The sequence below is a fragment of the Lontra canadensis genome, unplaced genomic scaffold (genome assembly GCF_010015895.1).
Source record: "Lontra canadensis isolate GAN:19392208 unplaced genomic scaffold, GSC_riverotter_1.0 scaffold54, whole genome shotgun sequence".
In the NCBI taxonomy this organism is placed as follows: domain Eukaryota; kingdom Metazoa; phylum Chordata; class Mammalia; order Carnivora; family Mustelidae; genus Lontra; species Lontra canadensis.
This window is the reverse complement of record NW_022631048.1, coordinates 7410794-7436528: the sequence shown is the minus strand read 5'-3', so window position 1 is coordinate 7436528 and position 25735 is coordinate 7410794. Positions and strand designations below refer to the sequence as shown.

The 25735-nt window shown below is 38.2% G+C and overlaps 1 pseudogene; it reads left to right on the top strand.

The window, feature by feature from the left end:
* The first annotated feature begins 2329 nt into the window (after nt 1-2329).
* LOC116877883 lies at nt 2330-24257 on the top strand (annotated as a pseudogene).
* Nucleotides 24258-25735: the final 1478 nt, after the last annotated feature.

The following is a 25735-nucleotide window of genomic DNA, read 5'->3' as shown; positions in this document are numbered from 1 at the left end:
GGCAGGGTAACTAGGACAGGTGAAATCATAATTCAGTAAAAGATGCAACCATAACTGGATAGCCATTTAGAAAACAAAACAAAATTAGATTAATGCATCATAGCTTATAACAAAAATTCCTTACTGGATGAGCAATTTAAATATGAAGTACAAAACCATTAAATTGAGGAGGAAAACTTGGGAGGACTTTAGGACATTGAAATAAAATTTCTTATTGTGATACCAAATTCCAGAATTCATGAAGGAAAATGTTGAGCCCACTGAAATAGACAACATTAGGAAAATAACAATAACCACAACTGAAAGAAAACAAACTCTTTTTTGTGTGTGTTTAAGACATCATTGACAGGGGTGCCTGGGTGGCTCGGTGGGTTAAGCCTCTGCCTTCAGCTTAGGTCATTATCTCAGGGTCCTGGGACTGAGCCCCGCATGAGGCCCTCTGCTTAGTGGGGAGGCTGCTTCCCCCTCTCTCTTTGCCTGCTTTTCAGCCTACTTCTGGTCTCTCTCTCTGTCAAATAAATAAATAAAATCTTAAAAAAAAAAAAGATATCATTGGCAATGGTACAGATGACAAATGGGGGGGGTGGCGGGGAGGATAGTTTCAACAGTATCACAAAGGGCTACTCTCTTCACATTTCAGTAGTTCCAGGGATCCATTAGGAAGACAAATATGCCCAAAGAAAATCAAGCAAAAGACATTTTTTTAAAGTTCACAGAGAGAAATATTCATGATATTTAAACATGAAATTATATTGACTCTTTTACATAATAAGAGAAATACCTATTGAACTTACAAAGACATAATTTTCACCTATGTAAATCGAAGGGCAAAATTTAAATGTTTGATAATGCTCTCTGTTGGCAAATTGTAGGCAAAAAATATTCTCATCCTTTGCTTGCAGGAATAAAATTTGGTATAACACCTAGTGAGGGAGGGGATCACAACTATAGGTTAATTTAATCTTTAGCGTAATAATCCAACACCTAGGAACTGACTTTGCATAAATTCATTAACACAAGAAAAATGACATTTTATGCAAGGTCACTTTTTGGAACGTTGTTCTAATGGCAAAAATTGAAAATAAAATATCTATCAAGAATTGAAAGGCTAACAAATTGAGGTTGAACCTTCCAGTAGAATATGAGATAGAAAAGATAAAATAAGATTATGGAAACTTTTGTAGTGTGTGTGTGTACCATGTTACAAGTAAAATAAATAAAAGCCAGTGAGCATAACTGGAGATTATTCCTATAAACTAAGGAAAGTCAGTGGTGGCTTGAATTAGCATTCTAAGATATGAAATACGGCAGGGAATCAAATATGATTCCTGAGCAACTAAAAAAAAAAAAAAAGGAGTTATTATTTGCGGAGTTAGAAAACATTGAAAGAGAGGTACCTGGGTGGCTTCATCTGTCAGCCTCTGCTTTCCCATCTGGTCATGATCCCAAGGTCCTGGGATGGAGCCCCATATCTGGCTCCCTGCTCATTGAGGAGTGGGCTTCTCCCTCTCCCTGTGGGGCTTCCCCTGCTTGTGCTCTTTTGTGCTCTCTCTCTGTCAAATAGATAAGATCATCTTTTTTTTAATTTTTTAATTTTTTGAGAAAAAGAGACAGGAGCAGGGAGGGAGAAGCAGACCACTTACTGAGCAGGGAGCCCCAGCTGGGGCTCTATCCCAGGACCCTGGGATCATAACCTGAGCCCAAGACAGACTGTCAACTGACTGAGCCATCTAGGTGCCCCAGTAAAGAAAACATTAAAAAAGAAAAAAAAAAAAAAAAAAGGAAAAATGAAACATTGAAAGAAGAGGGGTTGTAAGAGTTGAGACTGTTAAGTGTTGAAAGTGGATCCCTGGTAGACATTTCTAGGAAGATACAATGGGCTGGTGTATATGAAAGCCATACTTAAGGAAGAAATCTGGCTTGGAAATATGCTTTTGGATGTCCTTAGTGCATGGGGTATTTAAACATCTGAGAATGTGTAAGCTCACCGAAGGAGTGAATTTTGAGTTGTGAGTCATGGATTCCCACAAGCTGCGAGTTTAGGGAAATGAGCAGCAACCAGCAAAAATGAGTAAGAGGCAGCCAGGGACGTAGGGGACAAAAAAAAAAAAAAAAAAGATCAGGATAATGTGAAACTCTAGAAACTATGTAAGGAGAGTATTTCAATGGGGAAAGAGGAATCTGGACTGAGAATTGATTACTGGATTTAAATCACGGAAGTTACGGAGGACAATGTAAGTTGGCGATTCCAAGGCCTGGGTAAACTGGCTTCAGGGGAATCGGAGTTTATTAGACGATCCTCCCTAGATGGTTGGCTGTAGAGGCGAACATGGGGCTGGCTGGTGAGGGAGGCGTGGTCAAGGCAGATTTTTCTTTTCTAAAGGGATTAACTGCAGCATGTTTACATGTAGATAAAAACGAATCAGTGTTCGGAAAACAAATGGCGTGCCAGAGCGAAGGCCATCGATTTTGGAGTGTGTCCTTGAGTTGGGGAGCTGGCGTGTTGCCCCGCACTTGAGTGGCGTGGAGAGGTGGGTCTTAGGAGCCTCACAAGGGCATCCAAAGGAACAGAAGGACCCTGTGGGGACCGACGATGTGGAACCTGGAACTACTCCTCTAGTTACTTCTCCTGTCTTCGTGGGAAAAAAAAAAAAAAAAAAAGTGGTTAGCCTCTAAAAGGGGAAGAGGAAAAGGGAGCTTATCATTACGATTTTGCTTTTTCCCATAGGGATTTATGGAAAATTTATTTATTTATTTATTTATTTTAAGATTTTATTTATTTATTTGACAGAGAGAGATCACAGGTAGGCAGAGCAGCAGGCAGAGAGAGAGTGGGGGAAGCAGGCTCCCCGCCGAGCAGAGAGCCCGATGCGGGGCTCAATCCCAGGACCCTGAGATCATGACCCCAGCCGAAAGCAGAGGCTTAATCCACTGAGCCACCCAGGCGCCCCAAAAATTTACTTAAATTTTAATGCAAGAAAAACACAAAGGCTTCAAGGTGAGAATTACATTGTAAAATAAAGTCAGGGATGCTTAGATCATTGACTTTTCTTTCTTTTTTTTTTTTTTAACCAATTATCAGAATTTATCTACACAACTATTGCACCTCCTCATTTTCAAGTAAGTGCAGCCCAACCAATAGTGTAATTCTACCTGAATTAATAGCCCACCACTCTTTAACTTTTTTTTTTTTTTTAAGATTTTATTCATTTCATTGGGAGTGGGGGGCATGGGGTGGAGACGGTGCAGAGGGAGAGGGAGAAGCACCTTCCTGGTGAGAAGGGAACCCATGGTTCTTCCCAGAACCCTGGGATCATGACCTGAGCTGAAGACAGATGCTTAACCGACTGTGTCACTCAGGTGTCCCTTGTTTAGCTTTTACACTTAAAATAATACTAAAAAATGTTCAAATTACCTTTACGAGGCCCAGTAACAAAAGAAGCCGTCAGTGCACTATGTTCTGTTCTTCCAGCCAATGGCAGGCAGTCGCGTTAAGCGCGAGTCCCTCCCCGTCTCTCCCCTGCCAGCCTTGCTTTTTCTTCCTCCCTCTGTTGAATGTGTCTTAATCTTTGAGCAAACACATTCTTCTCCAGCCAAGTAAGACCCTTAGTCAAGAACCATCTAACAACAGTCATATTTCATACACACACGCACACACACACACACACACACAGAGACACACAAAATACAGAAAAACTCTGCCCCTTACTCAGTAATTCTTACAATGGGATGTTTTGAGTATCTTAACAGCACTGTTCTCCCTTCAGGAACGGGTCCCTCAGCCGTGTGGCTTATGTGGACTGCCGGAAGACGGGCAGACACAGCATCAAGGTCAACATGGTGAAGGAGAAGCTGAAAAGAAAAGACAGAAAAATTCATTTCTGTTAAAGTTTAACCAACCTGGGGTGCCTTGGGTAGCATAGTTGGTTAAGCATCTGCCTTCGGCTCAGGTTATGATCCCAGGATCCTGGACGCAAACCTGCATTGGGCTCCCTGCTCTGCGGGAGCCGGCTTTTCTCTCTCCCACTACAGTTCGCCCTGCTTGTGCCCTCTCTCCCTCTGTCTCTCTCTCAAATAAATAATAAATAAAAATCTTTGAAAACACTAAATGATGGTTAGCCAAGCTGGCTGAAATTCCAAGTCAAGGAAAAGTTAAAGTTCTGCATAGAAAAATCATTTGATCCAAGCATGACACTTGTTTTATTTTATGTGTTTTTACCCAATATTGAAATTAAATGTGAGAATTTCCTAGAAGAAAGAATCCAACTGAGAATATTGGCTATTTTTCTAAGCCTTGTCCATCATTTTGGGTTCAAAGTGTAGGTTATATTATCTTAGTCACTCTAAGTAGTAGTTACAATGCTCCATGTTTGAGAATACCAGAGAACTGAAAATCACATTTTAATATAGTAATACTGAAAAACAATCAATATCTTTAAGATTTATATGAATGGAATGTAGATGTCATTTTTTCTCTATTTTGTGTATTTCTGCTGAGTTCTTAAATGAATAAACACATTTCAGTTTTGTCCATTTTTTTTTCATTCTCAAATATCAGTGTGGTTTATTTCTAAATATAAAATATCTCTCTAAACATTTAGCCCACAGTGATAATGCTTACCTTTACTCTTCATAGTATTTTTAACAATGTCACATATTATCTGTGTTATTTACCCATCAAGAAGTTATGTATTTTTTTTTAATTTTTAAATATTTTATTTATTTATTTGACAGAGATCACAAGTAGGCAGAGAGGCAGGCAGAGAGGGAGAGGGAAGCAGACGCCCTGCTGAGCAGACAGTCTGATGTGGGGCTCGATCCCAGAACCCTGGGATCATGACCTGAGCCGAAGGCAGAGGCTTTAACCCACTGAGCCACCCAGGTGCCCCGAGAAGTTATGTATTTAAGTGCTGTTTCCATGAAGTCAAGAATTGTTATGGCTTGTTTTAGTTTTTTTCTGCCTCCATAGTGTACCCAGAATCTTGCCTTACACTTCTTTGCCATCCCGACAAATGCCTTGCATTTGTTTTATCATAGACTGTAATCACTTGACATGGCTTCTTGTTTCATTCTAGTATTATAGTAACAAAAAATTTTTAAAGTGAAAAGTTTTAAATGGTCACTGAGAACATACTTTCAGACTTTCCATGTCTGTTTATATGAAGAATAGACATGTTTTGTACCAAGAGATGGTATCATCACACGCTGCATATGTCGGGTGGGAGTAGCTCACGTTCTGTTCACGTGACCTGGCAGAAATCTCTTAGATGCTTTCCAGACAGTAAGATCAGTGTCCACCTAATCCACACGGAAGCAGTGATAGTTTATATTTCTGTAAAGATGTCTCCCGATCCCGCCATCTTTTCCCAGGGACACATCCAAACTTTTATTAACAGATCCATTTTTACCAGGAGGGAAGCAGAGGCATATGGAAGCATGGACACATGGAGGAACCCTGCTGACTTCATCTGGATGGTCTGGGCTTTCGTCCAGGTTACGATGACTTCTTACTAATCTAGTCTGTGTTTGGTTGCATGAAAGCAATGAGATAAATTCTCAGGAGGAACATAGGATAAAAAGTAGATGGCTTCCAAAGTGATCGCAGAGAATACAAGAGAGAGTAGAGACAGCAAGACCAAGAAATGGAGAAGTTGAGCAATGACCTGTGTGGTTAGCTGCCTGTAGTGCATAACACCAAGTACAGACTTAGTCAGCTGAGTTTGAATTTTTTTTTAATTTTTTTTTTAAATTTGATTTATTTGACAGAGAAAGAGATGACAAGGAAGCAGAGAAGCAGGCAGAGAGAGAGAAACAGGCTCCCTGCTGAGCAGAGAGCCTGATGCAGGGCTCCATCCCAGGACCCTGAGATCATGACCTGAGCTGAAGGCAGAGGCTTAACCCACTGGGCCACCCAGGCACCCCTGAGTTTGAATTTCTGATAATCACTTTCTCTTTACTCTCAAGCCAGTGTCTTAACCCGTTTCTGAATCACTTTCCTCACCTACAAATGAGAAAGTCATAAATATGGTTTAGGTTTTTAATAATTTTAATAATTTAGTCTGTAAAAAGTTTAGCATGCTAACCGGGGAAAACCAAACCAAAACAAAACAAAACAAAATATTGCTTTGCTTTTTAATTCCAGATTTCTCATTGTGTCTGAAGTAAACATGGTCACGCAGAGTCCCTCACATGGATACACTCTCCATTACGCAAAAACCATATTGACGAAAACTATGCACAGATAAATGTGTCCAATAGAATGCAAGCTCCGAGGAGAGGAATTCTGGCTCATGCTGTAACCGCAGCCCTTGAAGCAATCACAAGCACGTAGTAGGGGCTTGATACATATTTATGGCATGAATGAAGGAATTTGCTTATGTGAAAGATCCTCCGATTTGTTTTTGGCACGCCTCCGTGCTGGAGCAAAGAGCTTTCAGAGACAAATTAAGCACATGCTTAAATTTGGCATTAAGGACTCTGCCAAGACAGAGACTGACTGGGTCCTCAGAGATGACAGAGTGGAGGGTTGTCGACATTATATGCCATGGAAATAACGTGCGTCTACATCCCTGAAGAGACTCAGGCCAGCTGTCAGTCTTGGCTGCAACAAGAAATACCAAGATGTTCTAGTCTACATCACAGCTCTGGCAACCACCCATCTTTCTCTCTCTCTCTGTTTCTTTGCCTCTATGTCTCTCTGTCTCTCTTTCTCTTTTTTTTCTTTTCCCTTGGCCTTCCTCTACTTCCCGCTCTTTCCTTCCTCTCCCTCCCTTCCTCCTTCCCTTCCTTTCTTCTCCTTCTCTAAATGAAAATAAAATATGAGACACCTAGTTGAGAAAGCTGAGTAGCTGATATTATTAACTGAGGGAATTAAAGACACTACATACAGTACAGATATTTGGTGCCTGGTAAGTACTTCAGAAAACTGAAAGATTGATGCCAGCGGTATAGGAAGGCCAGTCCCTGTCTTGGAACACTGTCTAATATTTCCAACATCCTCCTGACACAAAGGGAGAAGGGTGAGACAAACCCGCTTCTAGGCCACCTGACAGAGGAAATGGAAGTGCTCTCACATCGACCTCAGGATAACATTTTAGCGCCCAGATCTCTGGAAGAGGATGAACAAATGGGCTCAAGAATTCTGTCTTTTGACAATTTCATGTAATTTATCTGATGCAGCTTTCCAAATTGTGGTTTTGGCAGCTACAGAGCCTCGGGACGCCAGTTAGCCTCCTTCAAATCTCTACCTCACAAATAAGTCGCAGTGCGGAAATCAGAAATAAATTCTATTTTCCAGAGTTATAAGATGTGGAGACCATCAGGGTGTGGCTGCCACAGTTGCTTTGGTGTCAGTGAAAATGGCACAAAAGAGGAAAAACGAAACAAAACAAAACAAGAAAATGACCTAAACATCGTCTTGGGAGGAGGTTTTCTGCCTGCAGCAATAAAATTCCCACAAGTTGTCCTACCACGCTTACTCAGGACAACCCAACTCCTGTCCTATAGCATAAGCCTTCCCAACCCAAAGGGGGAAAAATATCGACACAAATACATACACAAAGAGAACCGATCACAATGCAGACTGAATTTTGAGTGGGTTCACAGACATCAGAACAGAGCTTAAGCAAACACACTTTATATTGTGCTTTTCTGAGACTCCATAAGGAAGGGTACTGCTTGAATCAGAAAAAAATAGGCAACATTGTGTGCCTACCTCATGGTTTCATTTCTACTCAATTGTTATAATAAATGAAAAATAAAAAATGTAATAAAGAAAAAATGTAGTAAAGGTTATTCTAAGCATATTACATAAATTTTAAGTTTCTTCATTTAATACGCATCCATGATTTCTGATGTAAAAAGGTTTCCATGCAATATATACTTTTTTTAAGGATTTCAAAATGATCATTCCTCACATCTTGCTAGTATGTATATATGTATACATGATCTATCTAGCTATCTATCATCATTTATCTGTCTATATCATGACAGTTAATTTGAAATACAAATTGTGGACAAATAGGGTTTTTTTTGTGCATGTGATCAAATATTTTTGACCCAGCATTTTGAATAAGAAGTTGAAGCCAGAGTATCTTCTGATTTCATGCCTAATGGTTTAGCCCTAAATCAAAATCCAGCAAAAACAGATTGAACAGTTTTTATACTTTTCTTTTTAAAGGTCATTAAAATTCAATAATGTGCCTTGCTTTAATGTGCCCCAGCAATTTGATAGCTGGATTTCACAGACTTTTAATTGTCCACCAGCTAATGCAAACCTTCTCATGCCTCATCATCACATGCAAGTTTGACTTGTTTGACATAATCACATTAATATTAGAAGAATATTACAACTTTAAGATACTTTTCTTACAAAAAGGCTAATTAATTTGAGGTAGAGAATAAATAATTGATTATGTGGATAATGAAGCAAATATCTAAAGATAAAAAACAGCATGCAATTGACATTTCCTTTTGGCAAACTCACTAAAGATTAACAAGAACTGAAACTTTTCTTCCGAATATGTTATATATATTTTTTTGTAGTGTGATGATCTTTTTTCAAAGAAAATGTTGAAGAATTTTTTTTTATTGTTTGTAATTATGGATTTTGAGAGGCTTTTCTTAAGTATTGTGATTAAGTTAATTAGTCTACATGACTAGACTAAATTGTGCAGTCTATTGAAAACCATTTTCTTAGCTCTAGGGCCTAGATGTGAAACATCATTTAGACAGGAACTAATGAAATTATCCTTATCTGAATGCCTTCAAGGAGATAAGGAAGTAAATGTCAATTCTGCTATTTCTATAAGGCAACAAGTCACAGTACTCAACATGTAATCAAAAGAAACATTTAAAATAATCTCTGTGGTCTAATTAAAAGTTCAATTAAAGAAAACTATAATGATCTTCACTGATGAACTTTTACAAAGGACACATTTTAATAGATAAATTTTACTCTGAAAAAAAATAAAATAAAGCATTACAATTTCAGTAGAAGTCCACTTGCCATTGAAATGCTTTTGACAGCAGTTTTTATTTTACTGCAATTTCCCAAAAAAGCATATAGATAAGGATCTAAAAGGTTAGAACAAGCTGTGAGAGTCTTTTGGAGGGAAACTCCGTGCTGGTTTATTTTGTAGAACCAAAATCCACCTTCTCTTTATCTGTATTGTGTCCTAAAAGACATTAATTTAGAGATATAATGGATGTCCTGGTCACTATATTAGTGTATTAGCTAAAAAAGAAAAATTCAAAAAAGAAAGGAAGAAAGAAAGAAATAAAAAGGAAAAGAAAAGAAAAGAAAAGGAAAGAAAAGAAAAAAGAAAAGAAAAGAAAAGGAAGGAAAAGTAGGGAAGGAAGGAAGGAAAGAAAGAAAGATAGTTTCCTCTGTAGCAGGCTTTACAAATAAACAATATGCTTCCATATCTCATGCTTCCACCATCTTATCTGATTGTTACATCATTTTTAAACGTTATAGAAGACAGCTGTTATTGCTCTTAATACGTAAATACAACAACCACTATCAAAGCATCAACAACAAACACTGTAGCTCAGGGAAGATAAGTGATGTTGACCTTAGAGGTCAAACAGACAGTTCTTTCATTAGTAAAATAGGTTTGTTTGGAAAGGACAGAGGGACTGCAATTCGGGACAGTCAAGCTTTGGCAACCCCTGTAGCCAAGATCAAAGGAGAGGAACATTACTCTAGAGAGAAGGAGGAAGTTGGGAAGATTTGCTTTGAACAAACATCCTTTGGAAGAAAGCAGGAATTCCGGGTAGTGATGGTTTCTCATTGGCCTAATTGCAGTATTTTCTTATTGGCTAAGCTTTCTGCTGGGGAGGAGAAAATCTTCCTTCCTCCTGCAGGGGTGGTGAAGTAGGCCACTCCCTATTGGGAATGTAAGGTAATTCTCTTTTCATTGAGTCTGCAATTGATCATGCGTGGTAGGCCCCAGAGCTCTCCCTTTCGCCTCCTGACTCCATTTTAAAGGAGTTTTTTATTCTGTTTCACTGTGATTTGAACTAAGTCACAAAGTAAATCATGAACATAGATGAAAAGGACCAGATTCTCCCTTTGGCTGTGTTCCTTCCACTACGTAAACTGCCTCAAGGCAAAGAGCCAAAATTTGGTTTTCTAAGTGCTCTTAAAGCCTTGAGAGATATTTAGGAATGTCCATTAGCTGGTGACTGAGAGAACAGCTAAATCCACAAAGGGGATAATTTTCCCAGTGACTTTCTTGCCTTTGAAGCATGCTGAAATTATATCTCTCTCTCCCACTCTCTCTTTATCCCTCTCTTTTTTTGGTTTAAACATTTTTTTTTTTTTTAATGCATTATTTGCTTCAGGGGTACAGTTCTGTGAATCATCAGTCTTAAACAATTCATAGAACACACCATAGCACATACCCTCCCCAATGACCATCAGCCAGCCACCCTATCCCTACCCTGACCCCCCAGCAATCCTCAGTTTGTTTCCTGAGATTAAGAGTCTCTTATGGACTGTCTCTCTCCCTGGTCCCATGGTCCCATCTTGTTTCATTTTTTTCCCTCCCTGCCCCCCAGGATTCCCCACCCTGCCTCTCAAATTCCTCATATCAGAGAGATCATATGATAACCGTCTTTCTCTGATTGACTTATGTCACTTAGCATAATACCCTCTAGTACTATCCATGTCCTTGCAAATAGCAAGATTTCTGTGTTTTGATGTCTGCATAGTATTCCATTGTGTGTATGTGTGTGTATCGTCTTTATCCATTCATCTGTTGATGGGCATCTAGGCTCTTTCCATAGTTTGGCTATTGTGAACATTGGTACTATAAACATTCAGGTGCACCTGCCCCTTCGGATCACTACATTTGTATCTTTAGGATAAATACCTAGTAGTGCAATTGCTGGCTCATAGGGTAGCTCTAATTTCAACTTTTTGAGGAAACTACATACTGTTTTCCAGAACGGATGTACCAGTTTTCATTCCCACCAACACTTTATGTCTCTCTTAAAGGGTTATGTGAAATTTTTTTTTAATATTGTATTTATTTACCTAGAGCAAATGAGAGAGAGAGGACATGAGCAGGGGGAAGGGAAGAGGAAGAGGGAGAAGCAGACTCCCCACTGAGCAGGGAACCCGACATGGGACTCCATCCCAGGACCCTGAGATCATGACCTGTGTGGAAGACAGACGCTTACCTGACTGAGCCACCTAGGTGCCCCAGGGATATGTGAATTTTTATGGGATCATAGGTGCCACTGAAAGAGGTGAGAAATCAATAGAAAGGTTTTGGGGGCCAGAAGGGCCCACTTGTTCCAGTGACTTAGTATACTAATGAAGAACCCCAAACCAGAAGGAGGAGACTATCAGAATAGCAACATAATTGTAGAGGAATTCATGGTTTACAAAGCTAAGTCACCACTATCATCACATTTGAGTGTCAAAATAAACTAGGGTGATGGATACTATTATTCTCAGTTTACAGATGAGAATCTTGAAGCTCAGATCAATACAATTATTTCCCCCAAGGTCAGAGACTTAGAGTGGGACAAGCTGGTATTCCAAACCTACTGACCCCCACAGACTGATGCCTGGCCTGTTGCATGCAGCTGCTGGATATAGTTAAGCAGTTCCAAGAGCGTAATATGAACACATGTGCAGTGCCCATTTACACCCAAGTCTGAAAATGCCTGACCATCGTTTGAATTTCACCACTTCACAAAAAGCTGGGCTTTGCTTTCTTTCTTTCTTTTTTTTTTTTTTTTAATATAATTTATTTATTTATTTGACAGAGATCACAAGTGGGCAGAGAGGCAGGCAGAGAGAGAGAGAGAAGGAAGCAGGCTCCCCGACGAGCAGAGAGTCTGATGGGGGACTCGATCCTAGGACTCTGAGATCATGACCTGAGCTGAAGGCAAGGCTTAACCCACTGAGCCACCCAGGCGCCCTGGGCTCTGCCTTTTTTATTAGAATTAGACAAACTTGCTTCCCTCTCCCTCTGCCTGTCTCCCCTGCTTCTCCTGCAATCACGTGGGCTTTCTTAGATTGATGAGACCTGATACTTGCCTTCAGTTGGGGAACGGTAAGAAAGAGAAACAGGGAAGGGGAGTCAAGGCAGCTAAGATAATGTCTGGAAAAAAAATCCACAAGCATATGTGGCTCCTGAGCATTTGAAATGCTGCTAGGGTAAGTGGAGAGCTGATTTTTAAAAATAATTTAAATAAAAGACTAAAACTTGATTTAGTTACTGGAACGCTTTTTTGGAACAAAGTGGATACATGACTCTGCTTTTTCAACTCTTACTTTATGTAATCTGTATACACACCGATACTGAGATGTTCAAAAAATGTAAAATATCTTATTATATTTATATAACTAATACTGAAATCACAGTATTTTTTCCATATACTAGAATGAATTTTTAAAAGATATCATAAAAATTATTTTCCCTGTTTTCTTCCATTTACATTTTTTTAAAGATTTTATTTATTTATTTGACAGAGATCACAAGTAGAGAGAGAGGAGGCAGCAGGCTCCCTTCTGAGCAGAGAGCCCGATGTGGGACTCGATCCCAGGACCCTGGGATCATGACCTGGACTGACGGCAGAGGCTTTAACCCACTGAGCCACCCAGGCACACCACCATTTATAGTTTTAATTAATTGAAACTTAAAACTGCATATATATGGCTTACCTTTTATTTCCATTGTGTCCAATGTCCATGATGTGACATTGTGTCCAATGTCTATTCTGGGTGAATAAGTAAAGAAACACATATATTTAAGAATGAACTTTTACCTGGGTATTTAACAATACTGACCCTGAATCTATTTTATTTCTCAACCCTTTTTCACCTTTACTAAAAATTACTCAGCTCTGTTTTTATTTTGAAATATTTTGATACAGAAACAGAAGACATGGTCTTCTGCCTTATCTGATTTTATGTTGTTTTTAATTGTGTATTGTCACTGCTGAAGTACTCGTCAGAGTATATTTTTTCCCTAATACCTGTGATGTTCCTTAGTCAACTGCTCACATATCCTCTGACAATTCATATCCTAATGATCATTTAGTTAATTCTAAAATAATATTAATAATAATGATAACTTTCTGAATTTATTTTCTATAGTATGATCTTTGAGATTTGCCAGAAAGTCTCCCCAAATAAAAAATATTTGTTCTTTCACTTCCTAAAAAGAGATACTAGAAATTATTAGGTTTTTTATGTTACTACTCTAAGATATATATAAGAAGTTTCAATTTGAAGAAATATTTAGTCCCTCCTAATTTTCTATAAGCAAAATTGTACTAACATAAATATTTCAGAAATTGTGTGCTTTATAGGAAGTCCCTGCAGATTTTTCAGGATCGTCACCATCTATAACATGTTATAGCCCTAAGGGAAAAACACTGATCAAAACTCATGAATAGTTATGTTCTAATTCCCCCAATAGGGTATTGTACTCTCCTTTATTGTAGTATTAGAAGTTATGGTAATAAATAAATCACTTTCATTAATAGGCTGGAAGAATGAGCTGGGTTTTTTTTTAATTATTATTATTTGCTTGTTTTTTAATTTTCTCTGATGCTTCATGTATTACAGGATTTCTTCTCTTTCCACACACATTGCTCTGGGACATGCCACTTCGAAGAATGAAGATATAGACCAGATAAAGAGTGGTGGACAGCAAAGCAAAGTCTATTGAGCATTGGTAATGTTTATTGAATGATAGAGTACAAAGTTACTGAAGAAGTAGGGGAGGGTTGCCACAGGAGTTTCTAAGTCTAGGGGCTCTTATGGGCATGTTGGAGAGCTATTTTAATCTAATTAACCCTCCATGAGCCTGCCACCCACTCAGGTTTTTGTCATCTATCACATGGGAAAGGGTGAAGGGCTCCTTCCAGGGTGGTGTAAAATCCTTTTAAGAGTGGTTTCCCCTTATGGCAGGGAGGCCCCTTATCCCTGGGGGAGGCCCCTTGTCCCTGCCTTCCTTTCTTCCAACTATCCTTCAGACTTGTATATTCTGCTCTAAAGGATAGGCCAGATTTTGTGTCTTCAACAAAAGACTCTTTCAGAATCCCATGGAAAATCATTGTGCCAGTTACTCCAAACTACTGCCCTTTCCAAGAGTAGACTAGAAGTTGGCACATTCCACACAGTATCAGCGGACTGAGTTGGGATTTCCACAGCTCTTTTAGCAGACTGCTAATCCAAGATGCAGTGGAACAAGGGTTTATTATGTAAGTCTGGATGAATTGATGAGGAAAAGTCTTCTAGGGTTTTGTTTTTGCTTTTGTTTTGAATCTTCTTAATGTTGTTTTAATGTCCTATTTTTTGAGTGTATGAGGAAGACCCTTCTTCTTAAGGAAGTGGTGACCCACTTAGGAAATCATTTAGTAGGATCTGCTTTGTAAATTAAAATGACAGATTTTCAAGTAAGACCTGATTTTCCACTCATGTCCCAGAATTCAGACTTTTACTGAGTCTCCTTATCTTTTATTGCAATGAAGTTATTTGCATGAGTCTGATAAGCGTATGTCCTTCCTTTTACAGGATATAGGGATAAGTCAATTTTGCAAGGCCTTACGCTGTGTCCTCCTTTGGCCAAAGGAGAACAAGAGGGCTCTCAAGAATCTCTCTGATAAGGGCATCAATCTTATTCATGAGGACTCCTCCCTCATGACTTAATCACAGTCCAAAGGCCCCACCCCCTAAGAGTTCACATTGGTGGTTCGGATTTCAACATGAATTTGGGGGAATGCATTCAGTCACATTATTCCACTTTGCCCCCCCCCAAATTTATGTTCTTCTCACATGCAAGTTATACCCATTCTACCCCAAAACCCCCTAGAGTCTTGTATCAGCATCAACTCTTAAGCTTGATTGTAATATCTCATTTAATGTCATCTAATTCAGGTATGTGTAACAATATGGGAAACAAAGGCAAAAGAAAAATAAAATAAATCCCCTTACTACTTATAGCCCATTGACAAGTCCTTGAGAAAAGCAGAGTGACCTTCCTCAAGGAGCTCAACTGCTGGATATTAATACTTTGCTAAGGGCAAAAGGCAATCTTAGGTTAACATTACTCCAAGTGCAGGATCATAAACAGTGATTCCAGTTTAACATATAAAATTCCTTTGGAAACTTCCTTTATCTCTACCCTCCAAGAAGCATGTTAGCAATCCTCCCCAAGCCTATGACCTACTGATATGCATCTAATTGGTCTCATGACAAGGGTTTTTCAGGAGGTAATAAATGACCTTTTCCCAACAACAGCTAGCCCACTCAAGGTCCTGGAAAACTTGCTTCCAAAATTCCTTGGAGACTTACGTTATCCCTAACTCCTCCCAATTTGAAAGTACATAATGGGCCATCCCCACAACCCCAGTGCAATTCTTTCTGCCCTTGGGTCCTGCCCCCCAAGTTTTAGTAATACTCCTTTTGCACCAAAGGTGTCTCAAGAATTCTTCCTTGGCCATGGGCTCCAAACCCCAACATTTCCACATCAAGTAACCATACCCTCAGGGTATGGTTCTTCCAGAGGCAAATTCCCCTCCAGCTATGAGCCTGTGGGATCAAAGGACATATATGCTTCCAGAATACACTTATGGGATAGGAATAGGAGAGACATACTAAGCCAAATTGAGAAATAAGAAAAAAGAAAGGGTAATTGGTCCCAATGACTTTAAATCCTAAGGCTTGAGAATATTCCTTTATGCATTGACTTTGGGCCATTCTTCCATTTTCTTGAAGAATAGTGCCTAAAGCTTCTGAAGTCGAGATGGCTGATTCATAGTATTCTACTTATCAAAGATAACTTGGCACTTAGTGTTCTCATTTTCTAATGTATGTGGACTGAGAACTTTCCATATCTTTATGTTCTGCTTCCCTTTTAGTAAACATGTCCATTTTTTTTAAAGGTTTGTTTCTTTATTTTAGAAATAGAGAACATGCATAGTGGAGAAGGACAGTGGGAGATGGAGAGAGAGAATCCCAAGCAGATTCTCTGCTGCTGAATGCAGAGCCCAGCGTGAGGCTTGATCCCATGATCCTGAGCCAAAATCAAGAGTCAGATGCTCAACTGACTGAGCCACCCAGGTGCCCCAACATTTCCATCTTTAAGTCATTTCTCCTTTATGTTTTATTATGAGCAGCAAGGCAGAGCTCAGGTGCACCTTCAACACTTCACTAAGAAATCTCTTCAGCTAAATATTCAATTTTATCACTTGCAAGTTATACCTCCCATGAAACACTGGAACATGAACACAGTTCAGCCCAGTTGTTCACCACTTTATAACAAGAATGGTCTTTTTTCCTTCTTCTAACACTGTATTTCTCATTCCTGTCTGAGACCTCATCTGACTGGCATTTGTGGACAATATTCCTACTGAAATTCTATTCTTGATCACTAAGACATTCTCTAAGAAGAATGGAGTTTTCTTGACAGCTCTCCTTCTTTTCTTTCTGAGCCATTACCCAGGTTGCTTTGAAAGCTCGCCTCCTTTCTTTCTGAGCCCTTACCGGTTCACAGCCATATAGGGTTTTTCTAGCATGCACATCAAAGGTCTTCTAGCCTCTATTACCTAATTTCAAAGACACTTATATTTTTAGGTATTTGTTACAGCAACAACCCACCCCTGTTGCCGGTTTTCTGTCACAGTGCATTCAGGCTGCTATAATAAAAATACCATAAACTAGGTGGCTATAAACCACAGAAACTTATCTCTTACAATTCTGGAGCTGGAGGTCCAAGATCAGGGTGCCAAAGTGGTTTGGTTCTGATGAGAACCTGTTTCCTGGTTCATAGGTGTTCATGTTCTCTTTGTCCTGACACAGAAAAAGGAATGAAAGAGTCTTCCAAGGTCTCTTTTATGAGAGTATTAATCACATTCCTAAGGGCTCCACTCCAATCATTACCCAAAGGCCCCATTCCCAAATACTACTACATTGGGGATTAGGTTTCAACACGGAATTTCAGGGGACATAAACATAAACAGTATCTTTTGGAATGCCAGTGGTGTGGTTTACTGGGAGGGTCCACAGACTACCACCCACAGGCCATCCTTCCGTTATTTAAGTAAAACATTTATTGAAGCACTGCTATACACATTTGTTTGCATATTGCTATTGGTGCTTTGTGCTACCATAGCAGAGTTGAAAAGTTTCAATAGAGGTGTTAAAGTTGAAAACATTTACTATATGGCCCTTTATTTTTAATTTTTTTTTTGTTTTTTTAAACATTTTATTTATTTATTTGACAGAGAGAGAGAGATCACAAGTAGGCAGAGAGGCAGGCAGAGGGAGAGGGGAAGCAGGGTACCTGCTCAGCAGAGAGCCCAATGCGGGGCTTGATCCTAGGATCCTAAGATCATGACCTGAGCCGAAGGCAGAGGCTTAACCGACTTAGCCACCCAGGTGCCCCCCTTTGTTTCCTTAAATTCCACATATAAGTAAAATCATATGGTATTTGTCTTTCTCCTACTGAGTTATTTCACTTAGCATTATATCCTTTAGATCTACCCATGAAGCTGTAAATGGCAAAATTTCCTTCTTCTTATATATTTTATATATGCATTTCATTATATATATATATATATATATATATATATATATATATGTATATATACCACATCTTCTTTATCCATTGAACTATCCATGGATACTTGGGTTGTTCCTTAATTTGGTTATTCTGGCTAATGCTGCAATAAATATAGGGATGCTTATATTCTTTTGAATTAGTGCTTTCATATTCCTTGGGTAAATAAATACTGGTAGTGGAATTACTGGATCATATAGTAATTATATTTTTCATTTTTTGAAAAATAGCCATACTGTTTTCCACAGTGGCTGCAGATACAGTGCACAAGTGTTCCCCTTTTTTTTTTCCCACATCCTTACCAATAGTTGATGTTTCTTGTGTTTTCTTATTTTAGCCATTCAAACAGATGTGAGGTGATATCTCATTATAGTTTTGATTCGCATTTCCTTAATGATTAGTGATGTCAAGGATCTTTTCATGTGTCAACTGGTCATCTGTATGGCTTCTTTGGGGAAATGTCTATTCATATCTTGTGTGTGTGTGTGTGTGTGTGCGTGTGTTGAGTTGTGTAACTTCTTGATATATTTTAAGTACTAACCCCTTATTGGATGTGTCCTCTGTAATATATTCTCTCATTCTGTAGTTTGCCTTTTAGTTTTATTAGTTTCATTGATTGTTTCTTTCACTGTGCAGAAGTTTTTTATTTTGATGCATTCCCAATAGTTTATTTTGCTTTTGGTTCTCTTGCCTTACGACACATAACTAGAAAAATGTTGCTATGGCTGATGTCAGAGACATTACTCCCTATGCTCTCTCCTAGGATTTTTATGATTTTGGGTCTCACATTTAAGTCCCTAATCCATTTTGAATATATTTTTGTGTATGGTGTATGAAGGTGGTCCAATTTCATTACTTTGGATGTAACTGTCCAGTTTTCCCAACATCATTTGTTGAAAAGACTTTCTCTTTCCCCTCTGTATATTCTTGCTTTTTTGTTGAGGATTAATTGACCATATATTGGCATATGTTTATTTCTGGGTTTTTTGTCTGTTCCATTGATCTGTGAATTTATTTTTTGTGCCAGATTTATACTCTTTTGATTACTACAACTTTGTAGCAATCAAATCTTAAAATTTGAGATTGTGATACCTCTAGTTTTGTTCCTTTTCAAAATTGCTTTGTGGTTCCACACAAATTTTAATATTATACATTCTAGCTCTGTGAAAATATGATGTTAGTATTTTGATAAGCATTGCTTTAAATCTGTAGATTGATTTGGGTAGTAGAAACATTTTAACAATATTTGTTCTTCAAATCCATGAACATGGAATATCTCTCCATTTGTGTCATCATCCATTTCTTTTATCAATATTTTATAGTTTTCAGAGTGTAGGTCTTTTACCTCATTGGTTAAATTTATTTCTAGGTATTTTTTTATTTTTATTCATATGAGAGTCATAATTTTATGTTTTTAAAAATATTATCCTTTGACAACATACTTTGTCATTTCTTTTCTTTTAAATACCTTAAACAACTGAAAGGAGTTGGTCTAGAAGCACAATGTAAGCAAATGCTTTTGCTATGTGACCATCAGGTAGAGAACAAGAGATAACCCAGTAACATAAGATTCATTACATTGGAATTTGAATAACATGAAGTGGAAAAATGCTTTTAAAACATGCAAAAAGAACATGAGAGAAAATATCTGGTTTGTTTAAATTAGAAGTGGTTACTGTGCCTTCTGGAAGGGCTTGTAATTATTTTGAAAAGAATATTTTCGGGGTGCCTGGGAGGCTCAGTGGGTTAAAGCCTCTGCCTTTGGCTCACGTCATGATCCCAGGGTCCTGGGATTGAGCCCCACATCAGGCTCTCTGCTCAGCAGGGAGCCTGCTTACCTCCCTCTCTCTGCCTGCCTCTCTGCCTACTTGTGATCTCTCTCTGTCCAATAAATAAATAAAATCTTAAAAAAAGAAAAGAACATTTTCATAAGTCTGTGTTTTAATAGTCCCCCCTCTTCACTAGCCCCACCCCCATTTACCTCCACAACAATTTGAAATTGTTGGTTGGGCCCAGGAAAAAAGGAATGTCAGCAGCAACTGATAGCACAGTTAGATGTTCAGAAGCTTTATGGCCACCACCTTCTGAATACACAGACTAGACCCTGTTCTGTAGGAGACAAGGGACTAGGAAGGTTGAATCCTAAGACTGTGGTTATTTACAAGTCCTGTTTACTGGGAGACAGTGAGACGTCTACACCTTGACACCATCTAATCAAAGGACTTCAGAGTAGAAGTACTAAGCTCAAAAGTGGCAAAGGACGAATTCCTCTTCAAACAGACATGCCTATAGCCATTCCAGTGGGCAGGTCACTTACTCATCATTCTAGCCTGAGCAATGTGTTCCCTTTCATGGCAACTTTGGGATGTTGATTTAAATACCATATTGTTTATTAGATTGCATAATATCAACAAGAGTAAACCAAACTTTATCCTTGAAAATTCATTAGTACTAGGCTATACTGGCCCAGGAGGGTGTCCAGTGATACTCCACGACAATGTGAGTATGAAATCTAAATTCTATGCAGGATTTTTTTTCCCCTGACTTAATTCACCTTAATACCCTCTAGATCTATCCATGTTATCACAATGACAAGATTTCTTTCTTTTTTTTTTTTAATTTACATTTTTACCTGAGTATAGTTGACACACAATGTTACATTAGTTTCAGGTTGATAACATAGTGATTCAGCATTTCTATATTTTATGCTATGCTCACTACAAGTGTAGCTACTATCTGTCACCATATAAAACTCTTATAATGTCATAGATTATGTTCCATATCCTGTAGTTTGTATCACCATGACTTATGGATTCTGTAACTGAAGCCTGTATCTCCCACTCCCCTTTACTCTGGCGCCATCAGTTTGTTCTCTATATTATAGGTCTAATTCTGCTTTTCATTTATTTATTTGTTTCGTTTAGGTTCCACTTACAAGTGAAATCATATGGTATTTGTCTTACTTAGTCTTATTTCACTTAGGATCATACCTACTAGGTCCCTCCATGTTGCCACAAATGGCATACATTTGTGCTGCCATCCTGTTGTCCCATTCTGTCATATGGCTGCACAATATTCCATTAGAAGACTTCTTTATCCATTTATCTAATGATGGACACTTATGTTGCTTCAATATCTTGGCTATTGTAAATAGTGCTGCAATAAATATAAGGGTGATAACTTTACTTGTATATGGAATCTAAATAAACAAGGAAACAGAACCAGACTCATAAATACAGAGAAAAAACTGGTGCTTGCCAGAAGGAAGGGTGAGAGGATGGGCAAAATACCTGAAGGGGATTCAGAAATACAAACTTCTAGTTATAAAATAAGTAAGTCATAGAGATAAAGAGTACAGCAAAGAAAATGCAGTCAATACATTGCAATAACTTTGTGTGAAGACAGAGAGTAGCTATACTTGTCAAATCACTATGTAGTATACCTGAAACTAATATAGCATTGTATTTCAACTATAGTTAAAGAAAAAAGAAATATGTGTGAATGATGTTAGAACATGAAGTTTGCAGATTGAAAATACCAGACCAAAGGATTTGTACTTTATTTACCTGGTTGTCTTAAACAGATTTGAAGCAGGGCCTTGAAATAGCTTTTTGTTTGTTTTCTTATTTTAATCACAAAACTATATCAACATTGTGAAACACAGCTACATGGAGGAAAAATGACTAAAAAAACCCTGAAATGTTCTATAAAAAGTAATTTTTCCGATAAGAGTTTCTTTTATAAAGAAGCAAAACATTATTTTTCACTATTCCTACCAATTCACAAGTTGATGAAATAGGTTATTATAAGAGATCCTTTTAACAATTCCTGAGAAACCAACTTTTTTAATTTTGAAATTTTGATTCTTTAGTGTTAAGTGTTAATATTATATTGAGACATTTTACTTTTACTTATTGTGGTTTCTATCCAGTATGTGTGTGATTTGTCCAAGACCATAAATGAAATAAATAAATAAAAATGCAAATAAGAATGAAGCTTACAATCAGAAATACATAGAGTTGTATCATATCTAAATGGAACTTAATGTAGAACACTAAACAGAATAATGAAGTAACAAAATACTATAATATTTAAAGAACAAGAGGTCGACCAATATTTTATTTATTTTATTTATTTCTGTGTTCTACATTTCAAGTTGCCTAATTTTATAATAAATTTTATAATAAATAAATAAATAAATAAATTTATAATAAATTTATAATAAATAAATTTATAATAAATAAATTTTATAATAATAAATAAATAAAATTTATAATAAATAAATAAATAAAAATATAATAAAAATAATAAATAAATTTATAATAAATAAATAAATATAATAAATAATTTTATAATAAATAAATTATAATAAATAAATAAAATAAATCTTCAGGACAATGTGAGTATAATAATATAAGCTATAATACCACTTTTGTAGAAACTATTTACTAAGAGAGACATGTCATGTTCAAGTAGAAAACAATAACAGTATTCAAAGTCAACACACATGGTTTAAGAATAAGATGACAATACGGCAGACTAAATTCTCAGTCGGGCCCTCCTCAAAATACAAGTGTATAAATACAACGGATAATTTTGAAAATAATAACAAGAAATTTACAAATAAATTTAGCAATGAAAATTCAAAGTCAGCTTTCTTAGTAATTTATTAATCAAGCACTTAAAATTAGTAAGCATATTAAAGATTTGAAATCTACCCATACACACATACATAGTATGTTTAGTTTAAAGGTATCATAATTATAAATTTTCCCTATGAGCTGAAGACTTGTTAAGTAGCAGTAATCATTATAATGGTATAGAATTATCATGGTGATAGGGAAAAAAAGTTTTTATTTTTGTTTTTTGTTTTTTTTTTAAAGATTTTGTTTATTTATTGGAGAGAGCACAAGCAAGGGGAGCAGCTGGCAGAAGGAGAGGGAGAAGCAGGCTCCCCCTTGATCAGGGAGCCCCAGGCAGGGCTGGATTCCAGGACCCCAGCATCATGACTTGAGCTGAAGGCAGATGCTTAATTGAGTCAACCTGGTGCCGCCAAATTTTTTAACCAGACGTTATAATATGCGATGCTGGTAAAGAATGGACAATAAAATATATTTTCTCTGGGAAAATATCCTCTGGAGAAAAGAAATTTAATCCCTTCACACATTAAAAGAATGAATTATAGACCAACTAATGGCATAAATATCTGACTGAAGTTTTAAGAAGAAAACATAAGAAAATATCATTATGACCCTTGAGGAAAATAATCCGAGATTATCTAAAGATGAATTTACATAAATAAGGAAAAAAAAAACTAGCACAGATAACGACAAAGGTAATACAGAGGAAGGGAAAACCAAATGACCAATAAACATAGGAAAAGATGCTCAATCTAATAATCAGAAAATGCAAACCTAGGCAAAAGGTTTCACATTAAAACGTTTGGGAAAGAGGCAGAATTCCAGAAATCCACAAGTTCTATGGAGAGGACCATCCATTGGGAAATGCATATTTGGAAGACGCACGTGGCAAGATTCAAGATGAAGTACACATGACCCTAAATATCCAGTTCTAGCAACTGAAATTTAGCAATAAACGTAAATGTTACAATATCGTATCACAATAATATAAGACCCTACGCGTGTCAACTTTAAATCTTGGTAACAGCGATCATTCAGAAAACATTTCCGGGTGGCGCCCATTTTGCATTGGAGACGAATAACAAGATGGCCGCGCCGGCGGGGAGCAAGGATCCCTCCGAGTGGAAGTGGGCTGCTGCGGTGGCGGCGGGGTCACCGCCCTAAACCGCCACGCGCCTTTTCTGCCTTTTCTTTCGGGGACGTTGATCCGGCGCATTAGTGGCAGCGAAGCTCGACTCATAAAAGCCCAGGCACCCCAGTTGCCGGTCGGGAGCAAAGCCTATGAGCTTCCTCCAGGTGGGGCGGGCATCCCGCGCACAGGGTGGCGTAGGCAGGATGTGCTAGTCCTGCGGCCTCTTGGACCAGCCCGAAGACCTCTTCAGTTTCCCTTCCAGAGGGCTCGCAGCGAAAACTGTACTTACGTTAGCTGATCTTAGAACCGAGTATGTGCAAACAGAGAATTTTATACCCAGGGACGTTCAACCGGAAAAGTCCGTAGTGCGTCTTGGGCGTCACTGTCATAAGGTAGTCCTTACTGATCCGGGTTTGGCCAGAACACGCAGAGACAACAGGACAAGGTAACACCGTGCAGAGAGGATACAGATGTCGCTGGCACTGCCCCGTATGCCAGCACCGATGCACATCTTGTATCAAACAGTCGCCGAGAGGACGCGGCATCCCTGGGGTGTGTTGTAATGTCTTTTCATAGAACCAGTCTGCCACGGCAGGGACGAAAGTCTGCAGCAAAAAAGCAAAAATACGAAAAGATTAGTGGAAAGAAGATGTCCACGCCTGCTGAAGTTTTGTCTAAGGGGTTACCAAAATAGTACTTCACCTATGGTGGCCGCGCTTTGCGGAAGCCCGGGACTGCATGCATCTGAGGCCGCGCTTGCGCGGTCTGCTCAGGACCCTGAACCACCAGTGTGACTACGCAGGCGACTGGACGACCTTAAAGCAGAAAGCAGCCCAGCAGGCAGCCTCTCCGTGGGGCAGGGACGGGCAGCAAAATGACAAAACCAGCAGTAAGTAACTTGAAAGGTTTCTGAGCTTGAATGGAGGAACAGAAGTGGCCAGATGATCGGACCAGCATTTGTTTCTCCCCAAGTCTAGGAGTTTTACTTCCTATGTAGACTAGTCAGTGGTTGTGAACCACTTTATACCATTTATTTGGTATAAAGAACTAAATTTCAGAATAAACTGGCTCTGGGCAGCATTGGTGATGCCGTGTCCCGAGTGTCCTGTGTCCCGTGTCCCGAGTAGCCGCCGCAGCTGTGAATATTAATGGAGATGGTGAAATATGGTGTCATTTCCTGTCGCATTTTTTTCAAGGGGAAAGGTTAACTAAGTGGTTGGCACACACAAATTGGTGGAGGAATTGTGCATATGCCAATATATTGTTGTTGTTAAAAATCTTTTATTTTGAGCTCTACTGCTTTGAGATCTCCTTTCAGAAGAAGGGCATGAACAATCTCCAGCCACAGGGATGATGGCTGTAAATGCTCACAGTGTGCATTCCTAGGGTTTATCCATCTCTGGGGTTTGCAAGTTGTTCACTTAAAACATTCTTAAACTGGTTGATTTCTTGTTGGCCAGACAAATGATACGGAAGCAACCAAAGATTCCAGTATTTGAGCATAGGATAGACTCTGCCTGCTTACCTGTGCTAGAAATATCAGAATCTAAAGCCGAAGACTTAAGAAAAACTTAGTAACTACTAAATTACCCTTAGGACTCTGCAGTAACTCTATAATGTTCTTGATATTTTTTTTAAAAATTGTCACAGAAATTCAGTTAACATCTTACAACTGAACAGTACGTTACTTAGATAAATGTAATCACTGTAAACATCTATATGATTTGGGATTTAGTTTTCATTTTGAAATGGGAGCTTTTTTTTTTTGTTTACAAGTTCACTAAAAACTAAAAACTGTTTCTGTAAGGAAATGAGGGTTTTTTTAACAACAAAAATGCCTTGCTGACTCTCACAATGAAATCAAAATCTCTCCAATTTTTTAATAGGTTACTTCAAACCATTTGTTATATACTAATCCTTTGCAAATCATTTTAATTTAGTGTTATAACTTTTCCTCAGATTTTTTTTTATTTCAATCTTTCTTTCTTTTTTCTTTTTGTTTGTTTGTTTGAAGGGGAAAGGCATTCTTTGCTTTTTTAAAGACTCACAGTCACCATGCCCAGTGCTGCAGTTGCTAGGACTTGGTGGTGTAACCCCTGCCACCTCAGAATATATAGTTGGACTGACTTTGAATACGATCGAAAGCCTTAAGGGTTTAACTACCATTTTGTAGTTTTTCTTTAAATTCCTTGTTAATTGGAGTTGAGCAGATTGATTCTTAACCTTGGAGAGCATCCCACCAGGTGCGGTTCAGGTGATTGCTGACCCTCCCTAAGCCCCTGTGCTTTTCCCTCAGTTATCAGCACTTCCTCTCATCTTAAATCCACTCTTGCCTCTTTCTGACCCAAGAGAAAGAACAATTATCGACAGTAATT